Source organism: Prionailurus bengalensis, chromosome B4 (genome assembly GCF_016509475.1).
Source record: "Prionailurus bengalensis isolate Pbe53 chromosome B4, Fcat_Pben_1.1_paternal_pri, whole genome shotgun sequence".
In the NCBI taxonomy this organism is placed as follows: Eukaryota; Metazoa; Chordata; class Mammalia; order Carnivora; family Felidae; genus Prionailurus; species Prionailurus bengalensis.
The window spans coordinates 83584528-83611962 of NC_057358.1; the positions used below are offsets into that span (position 1 = coordinate 83584528).

At 38.6% G+C, this 27435-nt stretch overlaps 1 protein-coding gene across 25 annotated transcripts in view; it reads right to left on the bottom strand.

Annotated features, from left to right (window-relative positions):
• The window catches only part of R3HDM2 (R3H domain containing 2), a 162918-nt gene that overhangs the window by 108282 nt on the left and 27201 nt on the right, over nt 1-27435 (bottom strand). For 18 of the 25 annotated variants that reach the window (XM_043564562.1, XM_043564565.1, XM_043564560.1 and 15 more), the window contains exon 1: nt 15353-15420. The exons of 3 other annotated variants lie outside the window; for them this stretch is intronic. The gene's annotated coding sequence lies outside the window, so the exon portion shown is untranslated. Of the gene's footprint in view, nt 1-15352; nt 15421-27435 lie in introns of those variants that run through there. 4 more of the 25 variants (XM_043564553.1, XM_043564549.1, XM_043564555.1 and 1 more) reach the window with 1 other exon arrangement.

Consider the following 27435-nt stretch of genomic DNA (forward strand, 5'->3'; position numbering starts at 1 on the left):
GAACCTGGAAGAAACAGAAAATTTGAACAGACCAATTACCAGCAAAGGAATTGAATCACTAATCAAAAGCTCCCAAGAAATAAAAGTCCAGGATCAGATGACTTCACAGGCAAATTCTACCAAATATTTTTTTTTAACAAATGATTCTTTTTTAAAAAATCATATTTTTTAAAGTTTATTTTCATTTATTTTGAGAGAGAGAGAGAGAGAGAGCGAGCAAGTGGGGGAGGGCCAGAGACAGAGGGAGACAGAATCCCAAGCAGGCTCCACACTGTCAGCACAGAACCTGATGCAGGGCTTGAACTCTTGAACTGCGAGATCATGACCTGAGCCAAAGTTGCTTAACTGACTGAGCCACCCTGGCACGCCCTCCCCAACTTTTTAAAAGTTTGTTTGTTTGTTTTGAGAGAGAGGGAGTGTGCGCACAAGCAAGGGAGGGGTATAGAGAGAGGGAGGGAGAGAAAGAATCCCAAGCAGGCTATGTGCTGGCAACATGGAGCCCTACGGGGGAGCCCTATCTCACAAACCATGAAATCATGACCTGAGCCGAAACCAAGAGTTGAATACTTAACTGAGTCACCCAAGCACCTCAAATTCTACCAAACATTTAAAGAAGAGTCGAAATCCACTCTTCTCAACCTATTCCAAAAAAATAGAAGAGGAAGGAAAACTTCCAAATTCATTCTATGAGGCCAGCATTAACCTGATACCAAACCAAAGGTACCACAAAAAAAGAGAACTACAGGCCATTATGTCTGATGAACATAGATGCAAAAATCCTCAACAAAATACTAGCAAATTGAATCCAACTATTTAAAAACAATTTTTTTTTACATGTATTTTTGAGAAACAGAGTGAGACAAAGCGTGAGTGGGGGGAGGGGCAGAGAGAGAAGGAGACACAGAAGCTGAAGCAGGCTCCAGGCTCTGAGCAAGCGGTCAGCACAGAGCCTGATACGGGGCTCGAACCCACAAACTGTGAGATCACGACCTGAGCCGAAGTCGGACGCTCAACCTACTGAGCCACCCAGGCGCCCCTGAATCCAACTATTAATACATTTAAAAAAATCATTCACCACAATCAAGTGGAACTTATCCCTGGGTTGCAAGGGTTGCTCAATGTTATCAAATCAATCAATGTGATACATCACATCAATAAGGGAAAGGAGGGGCACCTGGGTGGCTCAGTAGGTTAAGTGTCCAACTTTTCGTTTCAGCTCAGGTCATGATCTCAGTTTGTAAGATGGAGCTCCACTTGGGCTCTGTGCTCACCATGAAGCCTGCTTGGGATTCTTTCCATCTCTCTCTGTTCTTCCCCCACTCACACAAGCTCACTCTCTGTCTCTCTAAATAAACAAATTTTTTAAAAATAAGAGATAGGATAAGAACCATATGATAATTTCAATAAACGCAGAAAAAGCATCTGACAAAGTACAACATCCATTCATAATAAAAACCCTCCACAAAGTAGGTTTAGAGGGAACATAGCTCAACATAATGTAGACGGTATATGAAAAACCCACAGCTAACACCATCCTCAGTGGGGAAAAATTGAGAGCCTTTCGCTTGAGATCAGGAACAAGACAAGTACGTCCACTCTCCTCACTTTTATTCAACTTAGTACTAGATGTTCTAGCCATAGCAATCAGACAACAAAAAGAAATAAAGGCATCCAAACTGGCAAGGAAGAAGTAAAACTTTCACTATTTTCAGAAATCTGTTGCATTTCTATACACCAATAATGAAGTAGCCTAAAGAAAAATTAAGAAAACAATTCCATTTATAACTGTACCAAAATTAATAAGATCCAAAGAAATAAAACTAACCAATGAGGTGAAAAAGCTGTACTCCGAAAGCTATAAAACACTGATGAAAGAAATTCAACATGACACACAGAAATAGAAAGACATTCCATGCTCCTGGATTGGAAGAACAAATATTGTTAAAGTGTCTATACTGCCCAAAGCAATCTACACATTGAATGCAATCTCTATCAAAATACCAACAGCATTTGGGGTGCCTGGCTGGCTCGGTCAGTAGAGCATGAGACTCGATCTCGGGGTTGTGAGTTCAGCCCCACATTGGGTATAGAGATTACTTTAAAAAATAAAAATCTTGGGGCGCCTGGGTGGCTCAGTTGGTTCAGTGTCAGACTTGGCTCAGGTCATGATCTCGTAGTTTATGAGTTCAAGTCCCACATTGGTCTTTCTGCTGTTAGCTCAGGGCCCACTTCAGATCCCTGTGTCTCTGCCCTTCTCCCCACTCGCACTTTATTTCAAAAATAAATAAACATTAAAATAAATGAATAAATAAATACATAAATACATAAGTAAATAAATAAAATAAAAATCTTAAAACAAAAAACACCAAAAGCATTTTTCACAGAACAAACAATCTTAAAATTTGTATGGAACCACAAAAGACCCCAAATAGCCAAAACAATCTTGAAAAAGAAAGGCAAAGCTGGAGGCATCACAATTCCAGACCTCAAGTTGTATTACAAAGCTATAGTAATCAAAACAGTATGAAATTGGCACAAAAACAGACATACAGAACAACAGAACAGAATAGGAAATCCAGAAATAAACTCACAATTATACGGTCAATTAATCTTGGACAAAGCAGGAAAGAATATTCAAAGGGAAAGACAATGTCTCTTTCACAAATGGTGTTGGGAAAAGGGAACAGCAAAACGCAAAAGAATGAAACTGGACCACTTTCTTACACCATACACAAAAATAAATTCAAAAGGGATTAAAGACCTAAATGTGAGACTTGAAACCATAAAAATCCTACAAGAGAGCACAGGCTGTAATGTCTCTGACATCAGCCATAGAATTTTTTCTTATGTCCCCCAAGGCAAAAGAAACAAAAGTAAAAATAAACAAAAGCATGCATAAACAAACAAACAGCTTCTACACAGTGAAGGAAACAATCAACAAAACTAAAAGGCAACCTATGGAATGGGAGAAGATATATGCAAATGATACATCCGATAAAACATTAGTATCAAAATAAATAAAGAACTTACATGAACTCAACACCCCAAAAATTAAAAATCCAATTAAAAAGAATACATGAACAGACATTTCTCCAAAAAAAAAGACATACAGATGGCCAACAGATATGTGAAAAGATGCTCATCGTCACTAATCAGGGAAATGCAAATCTAAACTACAATGACATAATCACCCTCACACCTGTCAGAATGGTTACAATGAATAATACAGGAAATAACAACAGGTGTTGGTGAGGATGTAGAAAAAAGGAATCCTCTTCCACTGCTGGGGGATTCAATGTTGCACTGGTGTAGTCACTGTGGGAAACAGTATGAAGGTTCCTCAAAAAGTTAAAAGACCCTATGATCCAGCAATTGCACTACTGGGTATTTACCCACATAATACAGAAACGCAAACTCAAACAGACACATGCAGGGACACCTAGGTGGCTCAGCCGGCTAAGCATCAGACTTCAGCTCCCAAAATGATCTCATGGTTCATCAGTTCGAGCTCTGCATCAGGCTCTCTGCTGTCAGCAGAAAGTCAACTCTGGATCCTTTGTCCCCCTCTCTGCACCTCTCCAGCTCGCTCTCTCTCTCAAAAAAAAAAAAAAAAATTAAAATAGGGGCACCTGGGTGGCCCAGTCAGTTGAGTATCTGACTTTGGCTCAGATCATGATCTCACGGTTCAGGAGTTCGAGTCGCACATCGGGCTCGCTGCTGTCAGCCTGTCAGCACAGAGCCTGCTTCAGATCCTCTGTCTCCCTCTCTCTACCCCTCCTCCGCTTGCACTCTTCCCTCCAAAATAAGTAAGTATTAAAAATAATAGGGGCACCTGGGTGGCTCAGTCAGTTGAGCGTCTGACTTCGGCTCAGGTCATGATCTCATCACAGTTCGTGGGTTCGAGCCCCGCGTCGGGCTCTGTGCTGACAGCTGGGAGCCTGGAGCCTACATGGGATCCTGTGTCTCCCTCTCTCTCTGCCCCTCCCCTGCTCACGCTCTGTCTCTCTCTCTCTCTCAAAAATAAACACTAAAAATAATTTTAAAAATAATGAACATTTGTATTGTTTTAATTTTTTAACGTTTATTTATTAATGAGAGACAGAGAGACACAGAGCATGAGCAGGGGAGGGATAGAGAGAGGGGAGAACACAGAATCTGAAGTAGGCTCCAGGCTCTGAGTTGTCAGCACAGAGCCCAACACGGAGCTCGAACTCACGAACTGTGAGATCATGACCTGAGCCGAAGTCAGTCACCTAACCAACCGAGCCACCCAGGCGCCCCAATAATAAACATTTTTAAAAGGAACACACACACCCCTATTTTTATAGCAGCATCATTTATAACAGCTAAGATATGGAAGCAGCCCAAGTGTTCATCAACTGATGAATGCATAAAGATGTGGTATATACACAATGGAATATTCAGTCATAAAAAAGAATGAAATCTTGCCATTTGCAACAAATGGATGGAGCTAAAGAGTATAATGCTAAGTGAAAGAAGTAAGGCATAGAAAAACAAATACCATACAATTTTACTCATGTGTAATTTAAGAACTAAACAAGGAAAGGGGGGAAAAAAAGAGAGAGACACAAAAAGAAACAGTCTCTTAACAATAGAGAACAAACTGATGGTTACCAGAGGGGAAGGGGACACGGGGGATCAATGAAATAGGTGATGGAGATAAAGAAATGGACTTGTCGGGGAGGGGGTTGTGCCTGAATGTTCATTCGGTTAAGCACTGACTTCAGCTCAGGTCATCATCTTGCAGTTAGTGGGTTTGAGCCCCATGTCCGGCTCTGTGCTGACACCTTACAGCCTGGATTCTGCTTCGGATTCTGTGTCTCCCTCTCTCTCTGCCCCTCCCCTGCTCATGATCTGTCTCTCTGAAAAATAAACGTTTAAAAAAAAAAAGGGCGCTTGTTGAGGCACCTGGCTGGCTTAGGTGGTGCAGTGTGCAACTCTTGATCTCAGGATTATAGGTTCAAGCCCCACAACGGGTGTAGAGATTACTTAAAAATAAAATCTCAAAAAATAACAATAATAAGTACACTTGTCCTGATGAGCACCAGGTAAATAAAATTAAAAAGATGAAATAAAATAAAACATGGTAAATGTGATGTGCCCATCAGCTGACTAATCAAAGTGCCCAATAGGCAGTTATACTGGTGAGACCAGATATCTCTACAACCAAACTGTTACAGAAGTTAAAATCTTGGATTTTAAAGGGAGAGTGCATGGTGAGAACAGTGGAATATTAGCAGCAAAGAAGGCTAGAGAGATATGCAGAGACCTCAGGACACACAAATATTTAAAGAATAAAGAAGAGGGGGGCAGCTGGTTGGCTCAATCAGTTAAGTGTCTGACTCTTCATTTCAGCTCAGGTCATGATCTCACAGATCACGGGTTTGAGCCCCATCTTGGGCTCTGCGCTGACAGTGCAGCACCTGCTTGGAATTCTCTCTCTCTTCCTCTCTCACTGCCCTACTCGCATGCTTTCTCTTTCAAAATAAACAAATAAACTTAAAAAAAAATAATAAGAATGAAGAAGAGGTAGAGGACTCCATACAGAGGAAAAGGAAAGTTATAAAAACTAGAAATAAAATTGAAAAGTAAAAAAGCATATCACCAGCTATCAGTTATAAAGAGAAAAAGCTTGTCAGGGCTTCAAGGTAAAGCAAAAAATCATCCACTGTTAGGAACGGTAGGGAAAAATATAATAGATAAATCAGCATCAACTCCAAAATCGCAATTCAGGCAAGTGTTTCAATCTCTTCTCATATAATACTTTTTTCTTATCAGAGTTACTTATAAACAATAGAAAGATTTCAGGTTGTTCTTCTTTGCCTTGTGTTCACCCCTCCAGAGGAAATACAAACAAGTAACAAAATGACAAAGGATGGAGATGGAAAGATCCTGGATGAAATATATAAAGGGAGTTGACTGAAGCAGTGACTCAATGAAGAGGCATTCATTCATCCAGTAAATACTCGCTGAGTAACCACTCTGTGCAAGGCATCATGACAGCAACTGTTAAAAAAAATAGCTTACTAATATAACAAACTATGCCCTTGGTTCATCAGCTAAAGTGATAAGCTGAAAAGAGAAATAAAACTTTCCTGATAAGACTGGCACAAGCAGAGGCTGCTCTATCCCAAAGGTGACTCTAGCAGATTCCTAGAGCTCAAAGTCACCTATTATTGAAATGTGTCCTAATTCCACAAAATAACTCCAAAGAAATATTTTCTTCAATGTTTGAGAACTATGTGATCCTGTAGCAATATTATATCTCTCTGAGTTTTTACATAGATAACTGTAGCTTTAAAATGCAGAGATAACTCTTTCAAGAAATTCTAGTATATTTTTATCAAATCATCATAAATGCTAATATAAGTCCCAAAACTAATAATAAAATTTAAGGGACAATTACCTAACTAGATGCACTTAGGCTGGAAAGGCTGCTTTTAACTAGTCAACTCTACCTTTTAAATATAGGAAAATGTGGTTTTATAAATATAGCCATTCTTTCGAGAAAAGGACTTTATGGATAAGAATAGAGAAAAGGAATATGAAAGCCAGAATCTAGCTTAACATCCAAAGAGAACCTTGAACAAGAAAGGATATATTATCACACACAAGCTGTCACTAAAATCTTTTCACACCATCATCTTGTGCTATGGTAGCTAACCTATTTCTAGCTCTAAGCCTGTATCTGATTGATTTGCAAACTTTTGGAAGTAGCTGGGCTTCAACAGACACCGAACAACATCAGAAGTATCTTTTTGTCTGAATTATATTTAGCCTCTATTCCCCCCTCCTTTTCTGTTTAAGAACTTGAGAAAGGAAGGAATTATTAGACGGTAGTTACTAACAACAGGTGTTCCTAATGTTATTGAAAGCTTTGGCCATGGAAAGCAGGAGGGGAGTGGGGGTAGATTTCATTCCTAGCATGGAGTACCAGAGATCATATTTACCTTCCTGGCAGACAAAAGAGACAAAATGGGTAAAACAGTGGTTTTTAAGACACTGGACATCAGGCAATAAAGGACAGTGATTCCTGAGAAATGGGAAACAAACACAGTAAGCCCCATGATTACCCATGCTTAATGCCTGGAGAGTGCTTCTAAGTAATGTCAAAAAAAAAAGGGGGGGAGCTAAGCAGCAACCTGAGGAGAGTCCAACATGCTCCCTTTGTGCAAAGTGAAAGTCTGAGAAAGCAAAGGAGTCTAGAGTTCACAAAAGAGAGTATGCCACAAACTGGAGAAAATACTTGCATATTTAACAAAGGAACTGTACCTAGAACATATAAATAGAATATATAAACTCTCAAAACTTAAACAATTAGAAAATGGGGCCACCTGGGTGGCTCAGTTACTTAAGTGTCCGACTTTGGCTCAGGTCATGATCTCACAGTTCGTGAGTTCGAGCCCCGCGTCGGGCTCTGTGCTGACAGCTCAGAGCCTGGAGCCTGCTTCAGATTCTGTGTCTCCCTCTCTCTCTGCCCCATCCCTACTCATGCTCTGTCTCTCTTTGTCTTAAAAATAAATAAAACATTTAAAAAAAATTAAAAAAACAATTAGAAAATGGGCAAAAGACATGAGCAGACACATTCAAAATCATTAGCCATTAGGGAAATGCAAATTAAAACCACAATGAGATATCTATCATACCTATCATAATGGCTAACATAAAAAATACTGACAATACCAAATGTTGGCAAGAATGCAGAAAAACTAAATGGCTCATACGTAGCTGATGGGAATACAAAATGGTACAGGAACTCTAGAAGACAGTTTCTTTTACAATGAAATACGTAATTACCTTACCACCCAGCAACTGTACTCTTGGGGATTTATCCCAGAAAAATAAAAACACATGTTTACACAAAAACCTATACATGAATGTTCACAGCTTTATTCCTAATGGACAAAAATTGCAACCAACACAGAAGTCCTTCAACAGGTGAATGTTTAAATAAACTTGGGACAGCCATACCACAGAATATTACTCAGCAATTTGTACCCCCAAAAAAGGTACAAACTACAGATGGATGTCAAGGGAATTATGCTGAACAGGGGAGAAAAATTCAATCAGTCAAACTGAATCAGAAAAATTCAAAAGTCAATCTCAAGAGGTTACATATGGTATGATTCCATTTAATTAACATTTTGAAACAACAATATTAGTTGAAGAATAGATTAGTAATTGCCAGGGTTACAGGTTCATAAATGGGGTGGAAGTAGGTGGATGCGGTTGTAAAAGGGCAACAGGAAGGATTCTTCTGGGAATGGAACTGTTCTGTATCTTGATGGTGGTTGTGGATACAAAAATTTATACAAGATGAAATTCCACAGAACTTCCCTGAACACACACACACGCATGCAGAGAGAAGTGCATGTAAAACTGGTCAAATCTGAACAGACTCTATACATTGTACCAATATTAATTTCCTACCTTTGATATGGTACCACAGTTACAGAAGCTGTCACAATGGGGATAAATTGGGTGAAGAGCACGTGGAATATTGCTGTACATTTTTTCCCAACTTCCTGTATTATACTTATTTCACAATGAAAAGTTAAAATAAATGACTGAGAAATGATAGAGCAAAAAATTAGTAAAGAAAGACATTTAGAAAATTATAACTATATTCCATATGTGTAAGAATCTAAAGGAAAAAGTAAGCATGTTAGGTAGAAGAAGTAAAAAAAATCTGAAATGGTATAGATAAAAGTACACTATGTAAGATTAACAGCAGATTAAAAATTGCAACAGTACAAATCAGGGGGAGAATATATGAAAACACAGCAATAGAAACCAACCAAAATAAAACCTAGAAAGAAAAAAAGACACTGAAATAAAATGAACAAAGCATAAGCGAACTGTAGGACAAATCCAAATTGCCTAATATAGGGGTTAGTGGCATTTCCAAATAAAAGACAGGGGAAAAATATTTAAAAATTTTTTAATGTTTATTTGAGAGAGAGAGAAAGAGAAATAGAGAGAGAGAGAGAGAGAGAGAGAGAGAGAGAGGCGGGCAGAGAGAGAGGGAAAGAGAGGATCCCAAGCAGGCTCTGCACTGTCAGCACGGAGCCCTATGCGGGGCTCAAACTCATGAACCGAGAGATCATGACCTGACCTGAAGTCGGATGCTTAAATGACTGAGCCACCCAGGAGCACCTTTTTTTTTTTTTTTTTTTTTTTTAAAGTTTATTTATTTTGAGATAGAGAGCATGAGTTGGAGAGGGGCAGAGAGGGAAAATCCCAAGCAGGATCTGCACTGCCAGTGCAAAGCCCGATGCAGGGCTCAAACTCACAAACCATGAGATTATAACCTGAGCCAAAATCAAGAGTCAGATACTTAATCAATGAGCCACCCAAGCACCCCCAAAATAAATAAACATTAAAAAAAAAAAAGATTCTCTCCTTCCCCTACTCATGCTCTCAAAAAAAAAAAAAAAAAAAAAGCTATGACTAAAGAATTAAAGGAAAAGTATGAGAACAATGTCTGTTTTTTTGTAGTTTTTAATGTTTACTTATTTTTGAGAGACAGAGAGACAGCGAGAGCATGCACAAGCTGGGGAGGGACAGGGAGAGCAAGAGGAGACAGAAAATCCAAAGCAGGCTCTGTGCTGTCATAGACCATGATGCGGGGCTTGCTCAAACTCATGAGCCCTGGAATCATGAACTGAGCCGAAGTCAGAGGCTTAACTGACTGGGCCACCCAGGCATCCCTGAATAATGTCTAACCAGAAACAGAATATTAATAGAAAGATAGAAATTATAAAAAGGAACCAAATGGAAATTTTGGAGTTGGAAAGTACAGTAAAAATGAAAAATGTTAAGTAGAGGGGTTTGACACAACATCTGAGCAGGCAGAAGAATCAACAAACTTGAAGCTAGGTCAATTAGGAATATCCAGTCTGGGGCCACCTGGCTGGATCAGTGGGAAGAGCATGCAACTCTTGATTTCAGGGTTGTGAGTTTGAGTAACCTCTAAATAAATAAAAATTTGGGATGCCTGGTGGCTCAGGTAGTTGAGCATCTGACTCTTGATTTCAGCTCAGGTCATAATCTCATAGTTTGTGAGATTGAGCCCCACATCAGGGTCCGAAATGACAGCACAGAGCCTGCTTAGGATTCTCTCTCCCCCTCTCTATCTACCCCTCCCCCGCGTGCATAAGCTCAAGCTCTCTCAAAATAAATAAAGTTAAAATTAAAATTAAATTAAATTAAATTAAATTAAAACAAAAAAAAGACAGCTAGGGCAATAAGGCAATAAAAAGAAAGAAAAGACATTCAGTTTGGAAAAAAAGGAAAACCTTTTCTATTTGCAGATGATATTCTTATATATAGAAAATCCTAAGAAATCAGGGTGCCTGGTTGGCTCAGTCAATGGAGCATGTGACTCCTGATTTCAGAGTTGTGAGTTCAAGCCCCAAGTTGGGCATGTAGCTTACCTAAAAAAAATAAAAACAAAAAATAAAAAATAAAAAAATTCCTAAGGAATCCACTAAAAGTAAGTTCAGCAACATTGCAAGATACAAGGTCAATATACAAAAATGGATTGTATTTCTATAAACAATGAATATTCCAAATATGAAATCAAGCAAAAACTTCCATTTACAGTAGTAACAAAAATGATAAGATACTTAAGTATAAGTTTAACAAAAAAGTATAATAGAGTAGGGTTAAAAAAAGTGTAAGGGTTATATATTAAAAATCATAAACTGTCACTGATAGAAATTGAAGATCTAAATAAGGGAGAAGATGTCCCATGTTCATGGACTGAAAGACTTAATATTGCTAAAGTGGCAACACTCCCCAAACTGATCTACAGATTCAGAGCAATCCCTATCAAAATCCTAGCTGGCTTTTTTTAAGAAATTGACAATAACATCTTAAAATTCATATGGAAATGCAAGGGACCCAGAATAAACAACATAATCCTTTTTTTTTGTTGTTAAGTAATCTCTACACCCAACATGGGGTTCAAATTCATGACTCTGAGATCAAGAGTCACACAGTCTAGCGAATGAGACCCAGGTACACCAAATAATATAATCTTGAAAAAGAAAAACACAATTGGAGGACTCACATTTCCCAATTTCATCTTACAACTAAAGCTACAGTAATCAAAAGTGTCATAGTGGAATGGAATTGAAAGCCCAGAAATAAACCTTTACATTTATGGTCAACTAATTTTCTAACAAGGAGGCCAAGATAATCAAATAGGCTAAGGACAGTGTTTTCAACAAATAGTGCTCAGAGAAGTGGATAGCTACACATAAAATAATAAAGTTGGAATGATACTTCACATCATACATAAAAATTAACTCAAAATAGAACACAGACCTAAATGTAAGAGCTACAACTATAAAACTCAAAATAAAACACTGGAATAAATCTTCATGACCTTGAGGAATGCCTGGGTGGTTCAGCCAGTTGAGCTTCTGACTCTTAATTTTGGCTCAAGTCATGATCTCAAGGTTCCTGGGATTGAGCTCCTCAGGCTCCATGCTGACAGCACAGGGTTCTCTGTATCCCTCTCTCAGTGTCCCTACCCTACTTGTGCATGTGCTCTCTCTCAAACTAAATAATCATTTATTAAAAAAAAAAATCTTGATGACCTTGGATTAGGCAAAATTTTCTTAGACACAACACTAAAAGCATAAGCAACAAAAGAAAAAATAGATCAGTAGACTTCATCAAATTTAAAACTTTGTCTGTAAACAACACCATCAAGAAAGTGAATTCAAAGACAACTCAGAGAATAAGAAAAAATATTTGCAAATCATGCATAGAATAAGGAACTTGGTATCCATAATAAAGAACTCTTACAACTCAATAAAAAAAGACATGTTATCCAAAAAAGGCAAAGGATTTAAATACGCATTTCTCCAAAAAATATACAAATGGCCAATAAGTACAGGAAAAGATGCTCAACATCCTTAGTCATCAGGGTAGTGCAAATCAAAACCATAATGGTATTGACACCCACTAGGACGGCTAGACTCAAAAAGACAGAAAATAAGTTTAGTGAGGAAAGACAAACTGGGACCCTTACACATTGCTAGTGGGAATGTAAAATTATGCAGCCACTGTGGAAGCAGTTTTACAGTACTTCAAAAAGTTACCACATGATTCATATACAAAATGGAATACTACGTGGCAATGAGAAAGAATGCAATATGGTCTTTTGTAGCAACATGGATGGAACTGGAGAGTGTTATGCTAAGTGAAATAAGTCATACAGAGGACAGATTCCATATGTTTTCACTCCTATGTGGATCCTGAGAAACTTAACATAAGACCATGGGGGAGGGGAAGAAAAAAAAATGGTTAGAGAGGGAGGGAGCCAAAACATAAGAGACTCCTAAAAACTGAGAACAAACTGAGGGTTTATGGGGGGTGGGAGGGAAGGGTGGGTGAGTGAAGGGTATTGAGGGCACCTGTTGGGATGAGCACTGGGTGTTGTATGGAAACCAATTTGACAATAAATTTCATAATAATAAAAAAAAAGTTACCACATGATCCAGCAATTATACTCCTAGATATATACCCAAAAGAAATTAAAACATGTGTCCACACAAAAACTTGTAAATACACGTTCATAGTACCCAAAAAGTGGAAACAACCCAAATGTCTACCAACTGATTAATGGATAAACTAAATGTAATATATCCACACAATGGAATATTATTCAGCCATAAAAAGGAACAAAAGTCCTGATGCATGCTACAACTTGGATGAATCTCGAAAACATGCTAAATGAAAGAAGCCAGACATAAAAGGTTCACATATTGCCTGATTCTTTTTAGAAGATATAACCAGTCAAGGAAAATCCATAGAGGCAGAAAGCAAATTAGAGGTTACCAGGTAAAGCGGAGGGGGGAGGGGAGGGAATGGGAATGATTATTTAATGAGTATGGGGTGGTTTATAGAATGATGAAAATGTTCTGAAACTAGACAGCTAGTGGTTGCACATCACAAATACACTAAATACCACTGAACTACATACTAAAATTATTAATTGTAAGTGATGTGAATTTCACTACAAAAAAATAAAAAGAGGGGCTCCTGGGTGGCTCAGTTGGTTAAGCATCCGACTTCGGCTTAAGTCATGATCTCATAGCTCATGGGTTCGAGCCCCATGTTAGGCTCTGTGCTAACAGCTCAGAGCCTGGAGTCTGCTTCAGCTTCTGTGTCTCCCTCTCTCTCTCTGGCCCTCCCCTGCTCATGTTCAGTCTCTCTCTCTCTCTCTCTCAAAACTAAATAAACATAAAAAAAAAAAAAAAAAGAAATTAACTTAGAAGGGGGAAAAAGCGTATGTCCATATAAGGATTTGTACACAAATAGTTATAGTATAACTTTATTTTTAATTGCCAAAAACTGGAAACAACCCAAATGTGCATCATCAAAACACAAATGGATAAACAAATTGTGCTATAGCCACATGATGGATCGCTACTCAGCAATAAAAATGAACTACTCACACATGAATCAACATAGATGAATCTCAAAATAATTACGGTTAGTAAAAAAAAAGCCAAACCAAAAATAAATGTAAGAATATATTCTTTACAATTCCATCTATATAAAATTCTAGACAATGCAAACTGTTCTATAGCGACAGAAAGTTGATCAGTGGTTGCTTGGAGACCACAGAAGTTGAGGAAAGGATTAAAAACGGGGATAAGCAGGGGCGCCTGGGTGGCTCAGTCGGTTGAGCGACTGACTGGTTCAGGTCATGATCTCACAGTTCGTGAGTTAGAGCCTCCCGCCAGGCTCTGTGCTGACAGCTCGGAGTCTGGAGCATGCTTTGGATTCTCTCTCTCTCAAAAATAAACATTAAAAAAGAATTTTTTTTAAATGGGGATAAGGAAACTTGTGGGGGTGATACATTATCTTAACTGTGGTAATAGTTTCATGGGTGAACAACACATATGTCAAAACTTAACAAACTGTACACTTTTAATATGTACAGTTTACTATATGTCAATTATAGCTCACGATCTTTTTCGAAAAAGATGGGGAAAGGGGAAATAGGGCAATGTGCTCACGCTGGCCACTCAATAACTGGTAAGGGAGTAAAAGCAAGCGGTTTTACTGTGCTCGGTAACGGCGCAAACAGTTGGCAAAACTCCACATGGAAAGCCACTCAGAGGAGCATATCAATTTGAATTTCTTAAATTTACAAGTAATTCTATTAACCAACATTATAATTTCAGAGATGTTCAATCTCCATTTTTGATTGATTTTCAGTTGGTAGTGCTAAAAACTCTCCAGTGCCAGAACTCTTCAGTTCTGGCAAGTACAACAATTAGTATGATCAGTAAATAAACATTTAGATATACCAGGAAGGCTCCTAGGAAAAACCCTAAGAAGGTTCCATAAAGCTAAAATACCTGTGAACAGTATCTCAAGTACATCAAAAACAACAAAAAAGATTATTATCTATACTAATAATCTTTTAAGAATTCCTCAGTTATTTATTAACCTTTTATAAGACAAAGTAAATATCGGTTTCATAAGGTAAATATCTATTTACCTTTTGTAGATATTTATTCCGATAAATTTAAGCTACTTCAAAGCTTATTATCTACTTCTAAAAAGTCAGAAAAGCTTTAAAGTTAAAACTCTAGGGGTGCCTGGGTGGCTTAGTCAGTTAAGCGTTGGACTTCAGCTCAGGTCATGATCTCACAGTTTGTGAGTTTGAGCCCTGCGTCGGGCTCTGTGCTGACAGCTCAGAGCCTGGAGCCTGTTTCAGATTCTGTGTCTCCCTCTCTCTCTGCCCTCCACCACTCATGCTCTGTTTCTGTTTCTCTCTCTCCCTCCCAAAAATAAATAAACATTAAAAAAAATTTTTAAGTTAAAACTCTAAATCATGTTAACTAACTAGAATTTAAATTAAAAATTGAAGGGGAAAAAAACCCTCTAAATTGGATTTTTCTTTACCAAAAAGTATGTCCATTGTTTTAAAGACAATAAATAAATAAAGACAGACAAAAAGTATGATGTATTCACTAGTGGGAAGAAGCTATGGATATGAGGGGTGAAGTTCAGTCAGTCAAAACCACTTTACATTCATGTATTTATGACAGGTGAGAAATGACATCATCTAATCCAAGCGACCATCATCTCTCCAACTACAGCAGTAGCCTTTTTTCTTTCTTAATTCAGGTGAACTCAATCTTGATATACTCTAAAGTCTCAGTTTCCTCATCTATTAAATGGGTACAATAACACTTCCAACCTCGTGAGGTTGTGTGACAATTAAATGAGAATACAGGTATAGCACTTAGTTTGTTGCCTACCACACAGAAAGTGCTCTATAAATGTTACCTATTATTACCTGAATAAATGTTCAGCCTCCATGAGTCCAGTGCTGGAATGGCATCACATATAAGAAACAAGTCTAACCTCAAAAAAAAACAAAAAACAAAAAACAAAAAAAAAAAAGTTAAAAGCAATTTAAATCTTAATATATTGAGACTCCCAAAGAAAATAAAGAGATCCATTTCAAAATTCACAGCAGCTTAGTATCTTCTTTCCCAATTCCTTTTGCTCACAATGTTTCTCTAACCCTACACCTGCCTGAACCCTCTATATCCATTCCTACTTCCTGTTTTTTTAAATCCATTGCTTTAATGCACGGTTTTATTTTATTATTTTTATTATTTATATAAGTAATCTCTACGCCCATGTGGGACATCAACTCACAACTCACAACTCCTTCTCCTCTAATGATCCCCTCTTCTTATAAGCAGTTCTCAGTCCGCTTTCTATATAAATTAATTATCCAGTCTTACTCCTTGAAATTCTTCAGCTATTTTTTATCCATTATCCTTTTATACAAGACAAATCTATAGTAACTGAGCTAGCAGATACTGAATCTCTCTCAGTAGGTGAGAAGAATACAGAGAAGCCAGAGACAGAATTTTCTTCTGTGAGTAGAAATAAATATTACAAACACATAATTTAGTATCTCCTCTCTCTGACTACAATATTTATTATTACTATTACCGTGACAGGATTCTGAGAGCTGGCTGCTGCTTAATCCACATTAGAAACCCTGAGTGCTGAATGCCACCACTAGAACCCCTAATATGCCAAGCCAGCCTGTGTTCTTGGAAACCTCAAAGTACTTAAGTCTCGCCATGTTCTATGCTGAAGTGAGGAGTATCCCAAATTCATCATTTTGCTTTACAACTCTATCCCGTGAATCTCACATTGCTAAAGTCTACCTTTCTAGTATCATACTAAGATTTCTATGAAAAAGTTTCTTCATAACCCCTGCACCCCAGGGGTTTGGTATTAGAAATGTGTGGTAGTTTGGTTAGAGTTGGAAGGCATGGCTATGGAATCGCCCTTCCCTTTTCCACCACCAACGTTGGTCCTGAAACACTGACTGCATGGTGAATTTTTTTCCCCAGGAAATGCCTTATTCTGCCCTATGCAAAGAAATTACTAGTTACCTTTCCCCACAGGCCCTCAAGTCATGCCCAGATGCACCTGATTCTTAAGTGGGCATAGTGAGTTCATGCTGAGAGCCTTGACATACCAAGAGGTCTCTCTCCAACTCTGATTCAAAGAATCAAGAGCAATGTAATTCAAAACACATACCAGTACTTATTGATGTTATGGTTTTCTTGCCCTATTTGTAATCTTATCAAAATTAAAAGTGGAATACTTTTGGAGTGCCTGGGTGGCTCAGTTGGTTAAGCATCCGACTTCGGCTTAGATCATGATGATCTCACGGCTCATGAGTTTGAGCCCTGCGTTGGGCTCTGTGCTGATAGCTCAGAGCCGGGAGACTGCTTCAGATTCTGTCTTGGTCTCTCTCTGCCCCTCCCCAGCTTGCGCGCTCTCTCTCTCTCTCTCTCTCTCTCAAAAAATAAACATTAAAAAAAAATTTAGGGGAGCCTGGGTGCTCAGTTAAGCGTCCTACTTCTGCTCAGGTCATGATCTCACAGCTCATGGGTTCTAGCCCTGCTTCTGGCTCTGTGCTGACAGCTCAGAACCTGAAGCCTGCTTCAGATTCTCTGTCTCTCTCTCTCTCTATCTGCCCCTCCCCTGCTCACACTCTGTACCTCTCTCTCAAAAATAAATGAACATTAAAAAAATTGTTTTTAATTAAAAATTTAAAAAATTTAAAGTGGAGGGGTACCTGGGTAGCTCAGTCGGTTGAGCGTCTGACTTTGGCTCAGGTCACGACCTCATAGTTTATGAATTCAAGCCCTACACTGGCTTGCGGCTGTGGGGGGGGGGGGGGGGGGGGCGGGGGGAGCCTGCTTCAGATTCTGTCTCTCTCCTTGCCCCTCCCCTGCTTGCATTCTCTCAAAAATAAAAATACAATCTGTTTCAAAAAGTGGAATACTTTCTGAAAAACGTTCAATTCCCTTCTGCCATCCATCCTCCGTAACTCTTATACACTTTGTAGGGTTTTAATAAAAATAAAAAATATGCAATCGTCTCTTAACTAATCTCTCTACTTCCTCTCTGGGCACTCTGCTATCTGTTCTCCCCAGAGAAGCACAAGTGATATTTTAAAAATGTAAATCACATCACTTAGCTTTCTTGATAAACCAATTTCTTTCTACCAATGGTTTTCCATCATCCTAAGTGAGATCTACAAATCCATACAAAATCTGGCCCCTGCTTATTCCTGAACATGCCAAATCACATACTCCCCACGAAGCCTTTGTATTTGTTGCTCTTCATGCCCAGAACACTCCTCTCCCATCAGGAAATGCTGGTTGCCTCCCTTCACATAATAGTTCATACATCACTACAAAAAGGTCCTGCCTGACCACCCCATCTGAAGTATCCCCCTCTCCCTTACTCTCAATCACATCACCACATCTATTTTCTTCATAGTACTCATCATAATCTGTAATTATTTATTTGAAAATTGTCTATCTTCTCAAACAAAAATGTAAGCTCTCTGAGGGCAGAAAACTTGTGTTCATATCTGTATCTATACCTCCGATGTGAAATAGTGCCTGACACATAATAAGCACTGTAACAGTTTTCTGTTTGACTCATTTACAAAGCTAAGTGCTACCTCTGAGGCAAACTTAGGTCTTTAAAAATTTTTTTTAATTTATTGAAATTATTTAAACTTAAAATTATTTAAACTTTTTAAAACTTACAGCCAGTAAGATAGCTAAGCCATCAAAATCCTGTGTTCCTGTCTTCATTCTAACAATCTGCCTTGCTTTCTCTGAAGATAAATATTTTACTCAGAAAATAAGATGGCAATCTTATCTGGCAACAGTTTTCTGGGTCTGTGAGACCCAAATCCAAGGTTCTCAGGCAGCAGCGATTGACAAAAGATCTGGTTACCAGCTGCACTAAGAAGTACCTCACAACCCAGAACAACCAGGCTAAAACTGACACAAGGTACAAACGCTGGTGAGAGAACACAGTTGATAAAGAGTTCTGTGAAACACTCCAAATGCCTTGAAGATAACCTCACAAGAGTAGGAAGATTCAGTTCAGCTGTCTGACTAGTTCTATAAAGCCTTAATAATGACCCTGTCACCAGAAAAACACATATTGTGCCCTAGCCTTCTAATCAGCTGCACTTAGAAGCCAACATCCATCTTTTGCAATAAAATGCCACCTTGAGAGTTCCTATTCCCATCAAATTATCACGGGTTTGGGCAACAGATAAATCAGAAACTACAGCTAACAAATCTACTTGTCTGGGACCCAAGACAATTAATTAAACTTACTTGGAGAAGCAGAATAAATTGCCTCTAGTCACCTGGAGACAAGTTTTAAAGATCCTAACAACTGTAACACTTGGGCACACCAAAATGGCTGTAATCTGCAAACCAGCCACATGTCACTTCCAATTGTACTCTTACACTGAAAGTGACCTTCCCCCTCCAAAATAAATAATGTTTAAAGTCAGGTGAATCTTGAACAATGACTCTGACTTTTCTAAACTAAGGGCTATGACAGCTACCTTAATGAGAGGCCCAATAAACTCAGGGTAAGGGGTTGACTGTGCTGACATTGTCACCTCATCTAGGACATCAGCTGATTCATCCTGATGGGCTGACAGGTCACTGACATCTGCACCTTGCCCAAGATTCTTGTTTTATTTCACATATAAAAACACTGTCTCCCCAAGACAACTACAGCCCAGACACCTTCTCCAGCTGTGGAGCCTTTACCTTCCTGACTTCACTAAGCACTTTGGAAAAAAAAAAAGTTGTCATTTCAGGTCCCTATTAGTATCTCTAGATGACTAACAAGACGTGGAGGAACACAGCCCATAAAAGCACCAGAATGTTAACCTTCAGGTCTTAACCAATTTTTTTAAAAAGGATTAAAAAAAAAAAAAATCAAAATTACCTGGGGAAGAAACTAATCTCTTCAGCATTAACAGATGTTTGGTATTACTAAGGTGATTTGGCAAACAGTCCCAAAGTTTGGGCTTAAAAATGTCTTGTCCTAGGCCACAGTAAGTAATCACAGAAGGCATCCTTTAAGCAAGTTAAGTTTTGTTTTAATATAAACTTCAAGAAGAAAGACAAGTCAATTAAAAAACAAAAACAACCCACAAACTATACACTTCATTTAAAATGAAGAGAGACAAAAGGAAAAAGAAAGAAACAAACAAACAAGGAAGAGCAATGTTGTAGATCAAACATGACCACAAATTATTTGCAGCAATTTCCATCAAGAAGTGGAGTTGAGGGACGCCTGGGTGGCTAGGTTTCGGTTAAGCGTCCAACTTCAGCTCAGGTCATGATCTTGCCGTTCGGTTCCTGAGTTCGATCTTCACATCAGGCTTGCTGCTGTCAGCCTATCTGCACAGAGCCTGCTTCAGATCCTCTGTCCCCCCTCTCTGCCCCTTCCCTGCTTATACTCTCTCTCTCTCAAAAATAAACAAAAGAAGTGGTGTTCATTTCGTCACCCCTTGCATCTGAGCTGGCCTTGTGGTCGATAAAATGCAACATGAAGACACTGTGCAATTTCTGAGCCCAGGCCTTAGGGAAACCTTTCAACTTTCACTCTTGTTCTGTTGGAACCTAGTCACCATGCAAGACAGACTGCAGGAGAGGCCACAGCACTCTGGATGACAGCTCCAGCCTAATGATGGACAATGCTGGAGTGGGGCTATTCAGTACAACCAGTCCCTGGCCAGCCTGCCAACTGATCAAAACACATGAGTAAGCCCAGCAAATATCATGTGGAATAGAGGCAAGCCAGATGAACTCTGCCTAAATTGCCAGCCCACTTAATCATAAGCAAATAGTTGTTTTAAGCCATTAAGATTTCGAGTGGTTTGGTCCACAGCAATATAACAGACACACCCACAATCAGTTGAGACTAATTCAAAACATCAATAGTGACACACTCAAAAGCAGCATGTACATTCCCATCATGAAAGGAAACTAGAATCTCTAAAGAATAAGATATAGAACCACCTTTAACTGATAAGACATATACCACAGAATCCCAGCAAAACACCCAGATTAATAAATTTTTTCCTACATCTAGTCCATGTTTAAATACCTGGAGAAGATACGTGCAAATATATGTATCCCACAAAGGACTCATATACAACATATACAAAAAAGATCTATATATCTATAAGAAAAAGACAAATAGCCCAATTTCTTAAATGGACAAGAGTTGAAAGGCACCTCACCAAAGAGGATCCTTAAAAGGCCAATATGCATATAAAGATACTCCACACATCAGGGGCCCTTGGGTGGCTCAGTCAGGTAAGCATCTGACTTCAGCTCAGGTCATGATCTCACGGTTCATGGGTTTGTGCCCCACATTGGGCTCTGTGCTAACTGCTCAGAGCCTGGAGCCTGCTTTGGATTCTGTCTCTGTCTCTGTCTCTCTCTCTCTCTGCCCTTCGGCAGCTCCCACTCTCTCTCTCTCTCTTTCTGACGGTACAGTCAGAAAATGAAATACTCTGTAGCAATGATAAAAGAAAAACCATTGCTATAGGAAGCTACACTCATGAATCAAAGACAATGGTAAGTAAGAAAGAAAAGATCATCTACTATATGATTCTATTAACATGAAATTCGAAAACAGATAAAACTATGGTAATAAAAGTCAGAATAGTGATTCTGCCAATACAAGAGTATTTGAGGGATTAGCTTGTGTGACACAATGATGGACGCGGCTGGTTGTGCGCCTGACCATCCAGCCAACCAACAGATGCTGCTAGGCTTAGTTCTGCTTTAGGAAGGTCACATTTTAACGTCTGCACTGGTTTGTACAGCCTGGCCTTCTGTGGCTCCACGGCCAAGTCAATGCCTTCATTTAAAACCTCATCATTTTCCACTGTCCTCCTTACAAGACACACTGTGATAAGGGTGATCTTTAAAAAATACAAATTTGATTTCTCGAGAAGGTTGATGGGAGAAGGGTGGTGGGAGAGTGGTTGCCAAAGGAGGCTCACCGGAAGGCTGCTTGCATATAACAGTTTTCACTTATATCAGTATTTCAGATCAATAAAAACAGCCACATTTTGAAAAAAAAAAAAAAACAACAAATTTGATGGCAGCAACCACCAACACCCCTACCACACACACTCCCCTCTTTAAAAATCCTCCAAAGACTCTCCATTTTTTATAGGATAAATTCAGCACTCTTTAGCAGGATACTTAAATTCCTTTATAATCTGGCCTCTGACTACCTTTTCTCCTTTTCTCCATATATCCCGAGTTTCATAACAAATTATAGTTGACCTTGAAACTGATGCTTTGTCACCTCAGTATCTCTGGCTATGTAATCGTGCTCTACCTAGAACAGCAGTTCGTGGAGTATGGTCTCAGGAAATCTAAGAGGTCCGCTATTTTCATAACACCAAGATCTAATTTTTCATAATAATACTAAGATGTTATATGCCTTTTTTTACCATGGTGAAATGGTAGGTATAACTGCCACTGCCTTAGCATAAATCAAGGCAGGGGTATCGAACTATACTAGTACCACCCAACACCTGCAGTTTAAAAAAGGAAAGATAAACTTTACTTATACATTCCTTGAGCAAACAGTAAAAATTAATAATGTTATTAAATTTCCACTCTTGAGTACATCTTTTTAATAATCTAAATGAAAAATGGAAGTCTATAGTTCTGCAGCATATCAATCAAAGGACAATAATCGTCTCAAGGAAAAGCAACTGAGCTGCAAGCTGAACTTTTTTCATGGCATATCATTACTTCTTGAGTAAGCAACCGACAGGCAAACTATTGTTATGTGGCAACAGTCTTCACAGAAATGAACAAAGTGAGCCTGTTCCTTCAAAGATAACAAATGAGATAGTACTTGTTGCCAGTGATAAAATTCAAGCTTTTAAAAATCAAAATTTTGAAAAAGGGTATCTTTTGTGAGCTTGACAACTTCTCAATACTTAAGACTTTCCCAATGAAATGATGGTGATATTAATGAATGTGATTTTTTAAATTGAATAATGAACTGTGTCAAACATTTGGAAGTTCTGTGTAACTCAGTAAACCAATATTTTCCAGTTGACCAATTCACGATGATTCAAAATCATACATGGATAAAAGATCCATTCAATGTACAAAGTAAACAATTGAATTTTAATGTCACCAAGTACAAAAGTTCATTAACATGGTTCCAGATTCTACACTGCAACTAACCTTGAAGAAACTACCACATGTTGAGTTTGGGTACAGTATCAAAGACTATCCAATTACCCAAAGATATTAAGATACTTCTCTATTTTCCCACTACAAATCTCTGCGGCTGAATTTTTTCTCATATACTTCAAGCAAAATGACATACTGCAACAGACCGAATGCTGATGCAGATATAAGAATCCAGCTGCCTTCTTTTTAATCCAGACATTAAAGAGATTTGCAAAAATGTAAAACCATGTCCTTCCTTCTCACTAAATCTTTTGCTTAAAAAAATTTTTTTTCATAGGGGCGCCTGGGTGGCTCAGTCAGTTAAGTGGCCGACTCCAGCTCAGGTCATGATCTCGCGGTCCATGAGTTCTAGCCCCGCGTCGGGCTGTGTGCTGATAGCTCAGAGCCTGGAGCCTGCTTCTGTTTCTGTGTCTCCCTCTCTCTCTGCCCCTCCCCCATTCGTGCTCTGTCTCTCTCTGTCTTTCAAAAATGAATAAATGTTAAAAAAATTTTTTTAAGTTTTTTTCATTAAAAAATGTGTTATATAAATTAATATGTAAGGAACTTACTATGATTTTAATGAACTAATAAATATTTAAATATTTTCTTAGTTTTGATTTCCAATACTGTAAATATTGGTACATATAACCCACATAAATAAAAGGTTCTTTGGAGTCTGTAATAATTTTTATTTTTTATTTTTTTTAAATTTTTTTTTAACGTTTATTTATTTTTGAGACAGAGAGAGACAGAGCATGAACAGGGGAGGGGCGGAGAGAGAGGGAGACACAGAATCGGAAGCAGGCTCCAGGCTCTGAGCCATTAGCCCAGAGCCCGACACGGGGCTCGAACTCAAGGACCGCAAGATCGTGACCTGAGCAGAAGTCGGACGCTTAACTGACTGAGCCACCCAGGCGCCCCTGTAATAATTTTTAAAAGGGTCAAGGGTCCGAGACCAAAAAGTTTGCTAATTTTTTTTAATGTTTATTCACTTTTGAGAGAGAGAGGGAATGGGGAGAGGCAGAGAGAGAGGGAGACAGAGGACAGAAGCAGGCTCCGCACTGACAGGAGAGAACCCCATGTGGGGCTCAAACTCACGAATCATGAGAGCATGACCTAAGCTGAAGTCAGCCACTTAATTGAGCCACCCAGGTGCCCCAAAAGTTTGTTAATTTAGAATTTCCGCTGCCCACTCTTATCCTTCAAGGCCCAGAGAACTTAGGTAAAGTTCACCTGATATCTCTGCTTACAGTTGAGAACAAAGACTATATTTTTTCATAGGCACTCAATTAATTTTATGTAGAAAGAAAAAAACTACAATGTAATCTGATGTCTATGGCATCAGTACTCCACTGTAAACACATATGGATGAAAAAACTTCAAATTGGTTATTTTGTATATATCCACATAACCAAATCTTCTGTCTCAAATCTGGAATCAAGTGCTGGTGGCAATGTAAAATACCTATATTTGTAGAAGGCAATTTTACTGGGGCACCTGGGTGGCTCAGTCTGTTAAGCTTCTGACTTCGGCTCAGGTCACAATCTCACAGTTCATGAGTCTGAGTCCTGCTTTGGGTGAACACAAGCCCCATTTCAGATGAACATGAGCCCCGCTTTGGGCGAACTCCACTTCTCTATCTCTTTCTCTCTCTCTCTCCACCTACTCAGATTCATTCTCTCTCTCTCCCTCTCTGTCCAACGCTCACTTGTGCCCTCTCTCAAAAAATAAAAATAAAAAAGGTCATTTTACCATATGTTTAAAATTTACACAAGTATACACCCTTAGCAATTTACCTTAATAATTAATTATTCGAGGGGTGCCTGGGTGGCATCTGACTTCGGCTCAGGCCATGATCTCACAGTTTGTGGGTTCAAGCCCCGCATCAGGCTCTTTGCTGACACCTCAGAGCCTGCTTCAGATTCTGTCTCCTCCTCTCTCTGCCCCTCCCCCCCCTCTCAAAAATAAATAAACATCAAAAAAAATTTTTTTAGGGGAGCCTTCGGTGGCTCAGTTGGTTAAAGCGTTTGACTTCAGCTCAGGTCATGATCTCACGGGTTGTTGAGTTTGAACCCCATGTCGGGCTCTATGCTGACAGCTCGGAGCTTGAAGCCTGCTTCAGATTCTGTGTCTCTGTTTCTCTCTGCCCCTCCCCTGTTCATGCTTTGTCGCTCTCTTTCAAAAAATAAACATTAAAATTTTTTTTAAAAAACATTTTTTAAAAATTAATTATTCCAAATATGGAAAATGACATTTGTACAAGGTTATGCAGCACTCTTTGTAACTGCAAAGGCTTGGGGGGAAAAAATCAAACTTCTCTTTAATAGGAGAATGATAAAATAAACAGTACAAACATATCCTGTAATACTCTGTAGACACACACAAGAATAAGCTATTCTTGATGTACTTATAAGTTATATTGCTAAGTAAAAAAACCGCAAGACAAAGAACCATTTTTGTAAAATGGAGGAAACAACATATATACACAGTTACACATATATGTATACTTTATGTTTATAAGAACATAGGATGCACAAAAACATAGGATGCACATAGTTGTCTCTGGAAAGAAGAACTGACTAGTTGGGTTACAAAAGCAAGAAAAAACTTCACTCTGCTTTTTTTCTATCCTTAGCATTTTGAATCATGCAAATGTAACACCAATTCAAAAAGTAAATCTAAAAATATGTAAGAATCTTCATTTCATGTAAGGAATAACCTCTCATCTTTTTTTCCCTCGCCTCAAGAAATGTCAATCCCTGATTTTTAACTGTATGTTCAGTGCTGCCTAAGCCAGGTAACTATAATTGACATAAAAATAAAAAGATAGCCACTATGAAACCTTTGAATTAATTGTGTTAAGTGGTTAACTAGTGATTTTGGGGCAGGATCAGGATCTTCCATCTTTTACCTTACATAATTCTGAATTATTTAAATTTCTTAAAATGAGTGTATATTACGTCTGTAATTTGAAAAATGCAAACCTCTGTAAGATGGAAGATGTTAAGTAAAAAAAATCTATGGTCCTCACTTTGAATTGTAAACACTGATATGAACTTGTGATATACTTTCTTAAAGCTGGTGGGCGGGGAGGGGATGGGGGGGGGGGACACCTGGGTGATTAATTGGTTAAGTGTCCAACTCCTGATTTTAGCTTAGGTCATGATCTCACGGTTCATGGGTGAGAGCCCTGCGTTGGGCTCTGTGCTCTCTCTACTCCTCCCTCACTCATGCTCTCACTCGCACACGTGCTCTCTCTCTCTCAAAATAAACAAACTTAAAAAAAAAGATTCATCCAAAAAAACAAAAAAAAGGCACCTTATTTCCTAGCCTTATTCCCTGAAAACAGCAAGAAACAAAGACCAATTCACTAAGCAATTAATACCTCTTTCACCCAGACTGGTCTCTAACCATTTTCCATTTTTTCCACACAAAGGAACCAGAGTTTCAGGGGCAATGGGCTGATGCACGCCCAGGGATTGGGTATGTAATAGACGATTTCAGAACATCATGTCAGCCAGAAAACAAACAAGCTATCATAGCTAACAGGATCACATCAAAAAGATACTGGAGCCAACCAGAAGAAGCTCCCATTTGCCAGGATGAGACAATCAATGAGACATCAATACAGATAAAATTGGAATTGGCTGAAACACAGAAATAGGCTTAAATCGCCGAGTTTATAATGACAATATTTAAAAAACTTATCAGACACCTTTGCAGGATGTTAGTGAACAAATTCATTTTTTGCAAACAGTAATAACTGTTAATTAAAAGGCTCAAGCCATTTGTCTGTCGCACCTTTCCTGTGCCAAACAGGTGATGAAAAGAAGTATTTCTTTATAGAAAAAAAAAATTCCAGCTAAAATAAATGAAGAAATGATAGAATCTGAGTACTACCATTTTATAACCCCTAATGAAGGAAATGTAAACAATGATCATCAATGGCTGTTGACATTATAAAATATGAGACTAACAGACATCACACACCTTCTCCTGACAGAAGCACACTATGAAGTATTCTAACCAAAAACAGTGAATCTAAATCTGGTCAAGTCTCTAGATGTAACTGCCAATTTAAAGGAAATACAGAGGATAGAGAAACATGTTACATGACACTACTATGATGTCAATCACCAAATCCATCTGTGGGAAACTACTGAACAGATGACCCAGTTCCTTCAACAAATAAACTGCAAAGAAAAAAAAGAGAGTGGAAATCTTTTAGATAAAGAGACTTTTAAAAAAATACATTGACCAACTATAAGGTACAGACTTTATTTGGATCCCTTTTTTTTTTTTTTTTATTTGGATGCCATTTTAAACAGATAGGCTGTTTTAACAACTTATGATACAGGGGAGCCTGGGTGCCTCAGTTGGTCGAGCTTCTGACTCTTGATTTTGGCTCAGACAATGATCCCAGGGTCATGGGATCCAGCCACAAGTCAACCCCCATGCTGAGCATGGAGCCTGCTTAAGATTCTCTCGCCCTCTCCCTCTGCTCCTCTCCCCTGCTCATGGACTCTCTCTCTAAAAAACAAAACAAAACAAAAAAACACCTAAGGGCACCTAGGTGGCTTAGTCAGTTAAGCGTCCAACTCTTGATTTCGGCTCAGGTCATGATCTCTCTCAGTTTGTGGGATTGACCCCTACGTCAGGCTCCATGCTATTAGTCTGTTTGGGATTCTCTCTCTCCCTTTCTCTCTCCCTCATCAATAAATAAACAAATAAATAAATAAGAACTTATGATATAATCAAGGAAATAGGAACAACAGATATTTAATATTAAGTAATTATT